Below are 12045 nucleotides of genomic sequence, written 5' to 3'. Positions count from 1 at the left end.
AAAATTCAAGAAATGTGTGTGCGTGTCTGTAAAGTTTGTGCAACGTGTGTAGTTTCTTTTCTTAGAATTACGGTAACATTTTCCGGGAAAGATTTGTCTCAAAAGTCTAACCAAACTAAAGGATTGACTTCACAAGTGCGTTTTGCGTTTTTTTTTTCTACTTTGGCTTTTTTGTTTGACAAGCAGTCATGCTCACGACACCTATACAATGCTGCGAGGTGAAAATATCGCTCTGAAAACACCTTTCTGTACCCTCTCCATCTTTAAGGGTGAGCAGTTTTACTTTAGTCATACCCTAACCGTCAACCCAAGCTATGCAACATAATCATTTACCCAAACCCCTGACTCAAACTATGAACTGAAACCGCTCATGATGAATTCTAACCCTAAGCTTGTACCTAAACCCCTAACCCTAACCATGATAATGAATCCCTAAACCCGTAAACCTATCCATGAAGCCAACCCACTAATTCCGATGTCAGACTACATGAATGTAGCCCGATTTTTGGCCGACAGACGGGTCGCAGACAAACGTAGTGCCTCCTAGCCAATTTTGAGTTGTCTTGACGCATCGTAGCCCGTGTCGTGTGACATACTCAACGATTGGTCGTTTGGCGTCTGGGACGCCTCAAAAAAAGAGGCCAGTTGCTTGCTCCAAACTGTTTATTGCCACTCCCAGTTGAAGTTCTGTTTACAACTAAGCATAAAGACATTTGCATGTTCTGTATCTAAGAAAACTTCATAACTTTTCTTTTGCGAAAGTCTGCTAGCTTAATGCTAACGCATAATGGGAAACACTACAGACAGGCGAACAAAACCGGCATCAATGTTGCGGTAATTGTAAAACTTTTTAACAGCCTATATTTAAACACAAGTGGTAGCATCATATGCAGACAGATAATACAACATTACCCAAAGGCATATATTCTTTATCATCTGGAAAAGAAAAAGACAAATAATATTGCAGTTTACTTGCATGGTCTTCTGCTTCGTCATCAAATCTATGTATGTATGATGTATGTCTGTGTATTATATTTACCCCCAGTGGTTGAGGCGTGCACACCAGAATGAGCAGCACAAAACCCGTTGAATTATCATGATGCACAAACTGTTCCATTCTTTACATTTTTTTTTTTTTTTTTTTGTGGGGCTGCAGCGGATCAATGGCATTCCCATTCATTTCAATGCGGCAAATTCGAGTTTTGAGCCACAAACATGTTCAAAGAAAACTCAAAAGTAAAGGCACCACTGTATTATTCAACTTCTGTTTACGCTTCCATGACAGTTTTAAACTTGTGAGACCAGAAGTAGGCTGAAGGGAATGACAGGAGCGAGACGGGGAGAGTCTCGAGTACAGTGCTCCCCGGGCAGGGAGGAGTGATAAATGGACTTCATACGTCGTCACATGAACTAAGATGATGGATGGCCACGGTTTACAAGGCAGCAACATGTGTGTGGAACACACCAGTCAACTTTTGTGTGCCTTTGCCATGAAAAGTAGCCAACATGGAGGTTTTTAGCTGTGTTTAATCCATGTTCCCGCATTGCATGGTTACATTTTTTTTTTTATATGAGCTATGGTATCATCTTTCTTTCAAGTGTGGGATGATTCATAACCACTAATATGACACTGCATTCTGGGCCTTAGTATGCATGACAATATCACATCATCACAGATGTGTTGCATTCAAGCAGAATGGATTCATTTGTGTAATGGGGCCAATTTTTATTGCAAAAGCGCAGCTGCAAACAACACATTTTAAAGTGATCTCTTGTCTCAGTGAGCGATGCTTGCGGGGGGTGGGGGGGGGGGGGGTAATGCCAGGACTGGACAGACGGACACACACACAGTTTTGGAAGTGGCAAGCTATTCTTTTTCAGATAATTCAATGAATCGGGATACGTCCCGTGACATATCGTCTGGGTCGCAAACTCAATGACATTGCCGTTGGTGTAATATCAACAATCTCACAATCGGGAAAATAATGGCTACATCTGAGGTTTGGAACTAATAGGCTTCTTCTGTCATTGTAAAACCCATAAAGAATAGTAAGCTACGTGAACTTCAGTTAAGCTCACCACATTAAAGTGGAAGTCAACCCAAACATATTTTTTTCAAGAATATGTTCTATGCAGGCCCACTAGTTGCTTAACCCATATTCCACAAAACACAATATTAATCAGAATGCTGTGTTTCAGCTAGTGGGCCTGCATAGAGCACATTCTTAAAAACTATGTTTGGTTTGACTTTCGCTTTAACTAATGTTTGACCAGCTATGGGTCAGTTCATGTCAGTTATGCGTTTAACTAAGAAAGCAAAAAAGTAATAGACAATACCGATACTGGTTTTGAAAGCATTCATGTGACTGTGGATGTTATTAATGGAACGTATTAACATGTGAATTAAGTATGTTGTGACAGAGCAAGATTGTGCGTCTTGACCTGCAACTTGGCTCGACTTGCTTGAAATTTATTGAGGGACTCAATTCGACTTGACTTGCTTGTTTTGCCACAGTGAGTTTGGACTTGAAGGTTTGAAGGCTTTAGACTCACTGTACTTATGACTTGCAAATATGTGTCTTGCTCCCACCTCTGTTTTTTTCCTTCATGTAACACACCAACATGCCGTTAGAAATAAATAGATCAACTTTGCGGACGAGACCAAAAGACAATTTGAGCCTTTTCCGGGAACTGAATCATATTGTTAAGTTCTAATTGAGGAAAATGTGACGCCGGCGTCATTGCGTAAGCTGTCGCACACACCGAGACGAGCCGGGTTGCCAAATTCTCCTCTCCAGGGCGGATTATAACCCTTTGCCGATTGGTCCTCTGGATTGGATTCCCACTGCCGCGTCTTTGATAGCAGCGTGTAAAAAAAGGAGGCGGGCGGTGGCGTGTAGACAGTTGGCACCAGTGGGACAACAAGACGACAGAGGAACACGTCGGAGCGGGAGTCTTTGTGGCTTTTCTCTTCTCATGGATATATAATCACTTTAAAGAGGATGTTTTTTTCCCCCCCAAAGTTTTGGCTTTGATGCGCAATCAGATTTGGGGCCGCACTGTAATTCCGCGTCTTTGTCTGTCCCGCTAAAGTCTCCCTGTCACCCGCGTTTGATGTGGCAGCATGCTGGCACATTGTTCCCGCTATTGTGCCAAGTGGAGGGGCGGAGGCTGGGGACAGAGATAGATGAAGGGCAGGCTTGATGTGGCACGGAGGCCCCAGTCAAGTTGGGGCAATCTGGTTGTAATTGACTGCCACACGAGCGGATTTGCAAAGATGGGCCTGGCAATGTTCTGTACTGACCTCTCAAAACTTTGAGATAGGGTATCATCTACGACCAAGAAAGATGAAACCAAATTCACGAATAGTAGGAACATTGTAATTCGTGTTCAAGGTTAATAATTAAAACTAAAATTGAGAAAATAGTTTCGATAGTTTATAAAACTATCCACAACTTACCATAATTACAATGAAAATGTGCTTTGTTTTTGTCTTTGTCAATTAATACTTTAGCCATTGATTTTCCCTCGCATGTATGTCCATACAGAACATTATTTTACCTTAATTCTTACTTTATTACTATACTTTATTATTTACTGACCCTTTTTTCCCCTTATCTTGCATGCAACAAAAAAACTCTAATACTAATAAAAACTAAACTAAAATGATTGAAGCATTTTTCAGAAAAAATAGAAACTACAAAACTTAGCAACCCCACTCCAAAAACTAATTAAAACTTATTGAATTTAAAAAAACTAAATTCAAAATGAAATAAAAACTAACTCTAGTGAAATATCCCAAATGGTGTCAAGAAAGTGTCGTTGAAGACAGAAATCGACAGATTGACGAAGATCTGTGAATGTCAGGGAGAAGTTTAGCCTGGGTTGTTAGTGGAAGTTATGGAGAGTCTTTGCTGTATGTATTGTTTGCGAAATTCAAAACATTTTGGGGTAGTGGCGTAAAAAAAAAGATTTTTTTTTTGCCTATTAGTGGCAGGGCTTGGTGCCTTGCGAAGAGTGAGTGTTCACTGTATCTGCACGGAATCATCATCAGAAATACCAAACGTCCATGTTTCTAATTATTATCCCGTTTTATTTTAGTTTCCATTGCGTTGGTCTTATCTCGTCTCTGTCTGTTTATCTTCAGCAGTGACTGAAGTTCCTCAGGGAGCTTTATGGGTAAAACATTTTTGAACGACGCTCAGTGATGATCTCACTGTTATTATCAGTTGAAGCGGAGCAGGCAGCGAAAACAAACAGCTCAGCCTATTATGTTTCGAACTGTATAACTGGAAATGCATGGTGGCAGGCGACCACATTGCATTCCGCAGGACATCTTTTTGGATTTTCTCACGCATCCCAAGTGGAATAAAGCACCATTGCTGTAGAGAAGAGTTGGTCTAACTATAGCAGGGAAGTTGCTGGATTACAGTTTTAGGGCTACTCAGCTATTTACCAAAAAGGTCCAAAATGCGTCAAAATCTAAAAACGACTTATCAGATTTAGGCCATGTCGAAATCTCAAGTACTGTTCAGTAATTATTATTATTTTTTTTAATTTACTTCATGTAAATAAAGACCTCATTGTCTGAAGTAAAGAAAAAAAAAATAATTATTGAACATATGAATAGACAAAATGAACTCAGTAACCACATCTCAGGTACTGGTACTGCAATGTATGATTGTGTTCTCGCTAAAACAATAATCAAGTACAGTTAATTCAAATTAGTGATATTACTCTAACTACTTTTTGCAAAGTGAATGCCCGGACGTTTGGCAGATTTTACAAAACTTAAATTCTTTGTTATTCTTATGTTTTTTAATTTAGTTAAAATAAATTACACTTTTAATTTAAATCAGTCATTGTCATTTTTCTAATTTGCTTCGTTGATTCAATTTGATGTATTCAATACATTTGATTTTCTTTACAAGACTGAAAAACCTTTGCGATCCCTATTGTATTATTTCTTAATTAATTTAGATAATTTTAAAACATCATTCAATTGCATGTTTTTTTCAAGTTAAATTCAAACACCATTGTTGTGTAATTACTTTAAGCCATGTTATTTAATTAGTTAGTCCCATTGCATTTTTGGAATTATTCAATTGTAATGTTACGATTATTTTTTTATTTAGTTGATTCACATTATTTTTCTATAAATACAAGCCGTTGTATTTTATTTTATTATTTTATTGATGAATTAATTTTTTTTTATTAATCTATTTTACTAGGAAACATTGAGAACCTGTTGTGAGTCATTTAAAAAACGTAACTTGCGTTGGAATTGAACTGGTGCTCTTCAAAGTTCTGGACCCTCACTTGAACCCTGAAGAATGTGTCAGTAAAACCTAGATGCATATTGCATTTTCCAAAAAAATGAGTGAAATGGTGACTCTTTTTATTCAAATGAACCCTCATTTACGTTTGAAAATAATATAATAATACGGCATAAAATGGCATCGGCGCACACGCTTGATGTCTCATTGAAAGGCAAGCATTGGTAAAATGTCACCTGTAACAATCAGCCATAAGTGTTCCATTTGTGTGTGTTCGTGTGTGATATCCAGCGAATCAATGGAACATGGAAAATGGGAAGTACCGAGCGTGCAGCGCGGAGATAAAGGAAGATGACGAGGCAGCGAAAAGGAAGGAGCAAAAACAATGACGTCCAAACTCAAAGAGCACAAATGAGCCAGAATGGAGAGAGCGAGGGAGAGATACAGAGGCTGGAGAAGAAAGAACGAAAGAGGGGTGAGGCGCAAGATGATTGATGGAGCCAAAAAGCCGATTTCTTGCTTCATCTGATCTGCATTACTCTGCAATCAGCACACACACTCGCGCACACATGCTGCAATCAACACACACGCTCTGCAATCAAGGTGCAGGTTACTGATCAGACACTGTCATCTACTACACACTCTGCATACTTAGAGTGTGCACACACACACACACACACACACAGTTTGATAGGGTGAAATAAGATCATCCTCACATTTTCCTTGAAAGATAGAAACATTTTATGTCAAATTACAGACAATAGACGATAAAGATAGAAAGAAAAGAACACCTCTGCCCCCATAGACATGCACACACAATCCAATGGGGTGAAAGAAGCCATCCGCGCATTTTTCTTGCAAAATAGGAAAACGTCTCCCCGCGATTAAGATGGGACATTAATTTGTGTGCAACACCAAGATAGAAAGACAAGAAAACCAACATACACACACTCTAATAATGGATTGGCAGGAGCTCATCTTTAAATTTGTCTTGAAAAATTGAAAAAATGTCCCCATGATTAAGGTGGGATGTCAGGTTAGGTGCCACGCAAAGATAGAAAGACAAGAACGCACACATGCACAAACACACAGTCTAAAGGTGATTCTCTTAGCATGTTTGTGATAAAATAAAAATCCGTACCAGCGATTAATGCGGGACATCAAATATTGTGTCACACGAAGATAGAAAGACAACAACACACACAAGGAATTTGTACTAGCATATTTCTTAGTAACATTTCCTCCTAATTAAGTGAGTGATGAACCGCAATATAGCGTGGGAACACTGCACTATAATCCTGCAAAACAACATAGCATCTTGCGCTGAAACACTATTAGTGAAGCTATTGCTGCAATAGGTTGCCAAGGAGAAACATTTGTGGCGTTGCCACCATCATCCCCTGACCTCAACCCTATTGAGATCCTGTGGTGCGTCCTTGAAAGGAACAACATATATGATGGTGGACGGCATTTCTTCCATCCTCAAATGAGGATGGAAATGCAACATGGCACTCTAAATGTGTTTTCTTTAAACTTTTGATTATAATTCAACCTTAATAAATCAAAGTGTGTTTGAAGGTGCCTCCCAGTCACAGTACGCCCCTCCCTTAATGGCCTCCCCCGAATCCCATATCAACATCTACACTGCACGCATGTTAATGCTCTCAAGCATTTGATGTTATTGATGCAATGAGGAGCTGTGTCTCCCAGGCAAATGGAGCGTCATTCATAAGTGCCGCCAATCAACCAGTTGACTTCAGAAGCCAGCGAGGCATCAAAGAGGCTTACAAACGCCTCACGAAAACAGGCAGCATCGCTTCCCAAAAAAAAAAAGAAGAAAAATCCAATATGAGCATGATGGCAGTCGCGGACATCATACGTCTCACAGGATTTTTTTTTTTTTCATTGGACAGAATGACTTTTTTGTCCTAGTGTGAGAAAGAAGTCATTTAGCTAATGCCAAGCCTTGTGTGAAAATAAGACATTTAGGTTTTTGGCATGGCTTCTGATAGAGAAAATCGCCTCGTTGCTCCTAAATATTTTCCCACCCATAAGCAAGAACGAGCCAGGCATTGACCCGTAGACACATTTTCACCGTTTAGATGGAACTTCAGCACCAAAATTTTCCAAATGGCGTGATGATATAGAAAAGGTCAAAATGACACTTTCATTTTTTGGGTTAAATGACCCGTAAAGGAGATATTATGCTTTTTTTTTTAAATCCCCCTGTGTATGAAGGCTGAAATAAAATTTCTACTTAAAGAAAACATAAGTAATACACTTCAGGTGTTGTTGTTTCCCATTAGCCCAAGATGGAACTGGCTCATTGAAGAGAAACAAGCACAGGGATCCCACAAATTCCGACAACTACAGCCAGCATAATGGTAAGTTGTTGTTTGAAACATTTTTTTTTAAATGCCAGTTGGTCAAATTAGTGCTTTACATAAAATTGGTTTGTGGCACAAAAAAGTTTGGGGAACGCTGGTTTACAGAGAGTGTATGTCAGGTGAGGCAGCGTTGCTATTCCTCTGGCGTGAAAGATGAAAAATCAATGACAATTCGACGCGGCTGATCGTTTAACAAGGAACAGGTGGCTGGACGTGATTGCAGGCGAGGAGCTGATTGGTTTCGGGGCGCAAAAAGCGGGCGAGATGACAAGGACTGATGCAGCACAGGTGCATGGGTTGGGGGGTAGAAAAACAGTGGAATGTTAAATAGACTGCAGCTGTGTCCTGATTTGGGGGGGGTTCTCCCTCTGAAGGATCCAGACCGTACGGTGGGTGGCTGCAAAATACAGTCACATGGTATCCTCCCCAAAAATGCATTTGGCAGAATCTGAAGGAGTCTTCAGGTTAGGACAACCATGTCGCGGCACTATGACGTCATTTGCCTTCAACTGTGTCCTACAAAGGACATAGCACCAAGATACTTAGGATGTGGGTGGCCATGAACTAGCCTTTGAATCAGGCCTACCCACTTATATTACATATCTTCCTTCCCGTCTTCCTTCCTTCCTTACTTCCTTCAAATGTGTCCTTCGAGGTGTGTTTGTCGGTGTTGGTCAATAAATATAGTACCAGTTTGTCCTTCAAATAAAAGCCGCATTTAGGCTGCAGTTAAATCATGACATCTTTTATGACATTGTCTGACTTCAAATGCGGCCTCCAAAATAATGCAGCAAGATCAGAATATTGTGGAAGCAAAATACAGTTGCCGTATTTAATCGTCCTGCATCAAAATTATCCTTTATAATAAGCCTCCGCAAGGAAGGATGACACCGTTTGCCTTCAAATATGTCCTCAAGTGGATCAATGGATGCCTGTGAAATAGCATAGCAGTACATAGCAGTGTACCGTTAAAGACAAATTTGCATTTAGGTGTCGAATTGGGACAGAATTTTTCATCATCCTGCAAATGCAAGCTCGAAAGGACACAACCTTGAATTAGGACACAGCTTATTCTTTTGTACAGCTGCACAAGATCAATCAATTTAGTCCTGCATCTTCATTTCCAGCTTGAGTGCTTTAGTATTGCCACTGCTTGTCATCCCATGTGGATACACACAAAAAATAATCCAGTGAGCAAACTCTTCTACCTCTGGTTTGAGCAAAAAAAAATAAATAAATAAATAAAAAAAATAAATAAATAAATAAAGGTCATCTGATCAGGTCGTTTTGTGATTATTGGAGCTGAAATCCCTGTAGTGGGAGTGAACAACATTGGCTGACCTCGCAGCGTACAGGTCAACTGGAGTTAAAGCAAAAGAATAACAACAACTTTTATGCAGAACAAAAGTGTTCCAATTCTTAAGAGGTTTGAGTAGTATACCGTTAAAACAAAAAAAAAAAAAAAAGGCGGAGGGGGCGGTCGTTGCAGGTCACTGTGGTTCGTTGTGGCGTTGGGGAGGAATGGGACGAAAACAAACAAAATAGAAGGGCACACAGTCAAAGGAACCTCATCAAAGGGCCGAAAACTGAATAAAATATAGGCGAAGTTTAAATTTGTTTCATGAAGACAGAATGTGGCAGAGGGAAGGAAGAAAACAAAAGAAAGGAAAAGCTTTGACCACATGGCCGTGCATGGTCAGATCTTTTAACGACTGGTCAAAAGACCTACACACACTCGTGTACACACACACAGACACATGCACACACATATAATAATGATAATAAATACACAGTATTGCATTAGGAAGTACTGATACTGTAAAAAGTGAAACTACAACGACATTCGCAGGCTTAGTTTTGTGGTATTTTGCACCAAAAGTAGAAAAATTTAATAATTTTGCTTCCATAAAAAACTTACTATTGGCACTAATGTGACTAAAGAGCCTGTTTTTAACACAAATTAGTATGATTTTACACAAAAGGTACATCAACAATTGAAGCTAATATGAATAGTAAGACATGCGTAGATGAGAAAGACCCTGATGTCATAATAATTTAGTGGGATTTTGATTGAAAAAAAACAACAGATTATTCCCATTCGCTGATGAGATGACAATAATTCATACGTCAAGAATTTTGATGTATAAAAATGACTTATTATTGCTTACTTAAAAAAATTGCTTTTGACACTACTTAGAAAGAAATTATGTGGAAAAGACGGGTTCTGTCTGAATGTAAAAAGAGCGGTATTAAGCAGGAAGTATTTCTGTATAATTTGAAAAAATATTTTTCCATGCCCATCTACAATATCCCACAATAGACTTTTATTGTTGCAAACGTGTCGGTTCCATTTAATGTCTTGCATGCCATTTGGACTGTGTGCCTCAGCGCTCAAACAATGGTTAAAATAGTTTTGAAAGACGCGTTTGGATTTGGAATGAATAAATATGGAGGCCCCGAGGAAACATGTTTACATTTTCCATTTGTGGACGCCTCCCAAATTGAACGGGACACTTGTGGTGCAGGGTTACATTGTTGTCATTTGAAGGCATAAATGGATTTCTCTGGGGAGAAAACAAGAGGGTGATTTTGAAGAATAGACATTAGGTTGGGGGGTTTAAATCAATGCTGCACGGGGATATTGAAAATGTGTCCTATTGAATATTGGACTAAATTTGTGTTTTATTGTTTTGCTTTTTTAACTTTTGTATTCTGCACATTTCCCACTGAATGGGCGGTATCTCAGGCTCATTTGAGCCACTGAGAACTAGAGTAGGTTTGTATAGAGAAATTACCTGTTTCAGATGAATACTGAATACTATTCTACATCAAGGTTTAGTTCCAATTTTGACAGCTAGGGGGTAGTCCTTAATAGCACTCTGCACCGTTCTTGAATCATCAGTGCGACACTATGCCTACTCCCAATTCCATGATGGTTGCGCCCATGAGACCTGTCTCTGTCGCCCGCGAATAGCAGGGGCCCCACTGTACTGCTTCAGCTTGAATACCGCCGCATTTGATTGTTAGTATAAGTGAATTTTTGTAATCATCTTTCATGAAATATTGATAAGATTGATGGATGTTTTGTTTAGGTTAGTGTAGTAGTGGTCTAAGTCCAAACCAAGAAACCCATCTTATCTATGAAGCTAAAGATCATGCTAGTACCTTGTTTGTGGATAATAATGCAAGCAATATGGTCAAAGGTCAAATGAATATATTTGGTAAAATGTCCAAATCTCAGGAAAATCAACATTTTTGGTGAAAAACAATTTTTCTTGTCCACCCGGGCGGTATTTCCTTGAAGCTGAGTACTTTACCAGAGGCATGAGAGCTGATCTTAGCTGTTCCCAGTATTGTGCTCTTCTTGAAATAGACGGCAGATGTTCTTGGTATCTGCTGGAGTCACTCACCCAGTTTAGGGCTTACTGCCCCCAGTGCCCCCGGCCAGTACAAGCACCACTATTGCCTTCACACAGAACATTTTCTCTAGGTATTTAGTTATTTCAGTAGTTATATCTAGCTATTCCTCCAGCTTTTCTTGCTCCTTTTTTCATATGTTGCTATCACTCAGAATTTCTACATCTATCACAACTGCTGTGTTCTTGTGTTTAATGTATATATTTACCACTATACCAGGCTGGTTTGTCTGCAAGTTCTGAACCACCATTGGTGGTGTCTGCTATCTTTCTAGGGTCTCCGTCCATATTTGGTACAATTGTTCCACCCATCTCAGGGTAGGTGCATAAGATAATGAAAATGAGAAAAAAAGAGAATGATGCCCATCTGGCTCCTTCTCCTTACTGGGCTTCTGTTGACTGCAGCATTCACTTAGCAGGTCATCCCTGGGGACAATCCTCTTGATGTATTCTCTGTAGGCTAGTTGTTTTCTCCTGGATAGTGCCTGTAATGCTCACTAGTCCTCAGCCACCCTTTTTCCGCTTTGTGTGCAACCTCAGGATGTCGGACTTGATGTGGAACCCATTGTTTTGCCAGGTTACTGGCAGGGCGTAGGTGTTAATGGCCTGGATCTTCTGCGATTGGCTGGCAACTAATTCAGGGTGTCCCCCGCCTACTGCCCGAAGACAGCTGGAATAGGCTCCAGCACGCCCCGCGACCCTTGTGAGGATAAGCGGTATCAATAATGGATGGATGGATGGATGGCCTGGATCTTATTTTTGCCGTTCAGATGACTCTTACGGATCTCTCCCACCCTCTTTAAGTATTTGGCTGTGGCTGCCCTTCCAGCTTCCTCCTCAAATAGGATTTCAAACTAAGTTTAGGTATTCGTTAGGTAGGGTTTCAAACCAGGATTAGGATTTCAAGTTAGGGTTTCCAATTAGAGTTTCAAGTCAGAGTGAGGATTTCACGTTAGGATTTCAAAG

The 12045-nt window shown here is 39.9% G+C and overlaps 1 protein-coding gene across 1 annotated transcript in view; it reads left to right on the top strand.

Annotated features, from left to right (window-relative positions):
• trps1 (trichorhinophalangeal syndrome I) overlaps positions 1–12045 on the top strand; it is a 160207-nt gene that overhangs the window by 50974 nt on the left and 97188 nt on the right. The window contains 2 exon segments of the mRNA XM_086014960.1: positions 5568–5751; positions 7583–7660. The gene's annotated coding sequence lies outside the window, so the exon portion shown is untranslated.

This window comes from Filicampus tigris, chromosome 18 (genome assembly GCF_054856515.1).
Source record: "Filicampus tigris isolate MCC_2025a chromosome 18, RoL_Ftig_1.0, whole genome shotgun sequence".
NCBI lineage: Eukaryota > Metazoa > Chordata > Actinopteri > Syngnathiformes > Syngnathidae > Filicampus > Filicampus tigris.
Note: the sequence above shows the minus strand (reverse complement) of the source record. Positions and strands in the feature narration are given on the sequence as shown.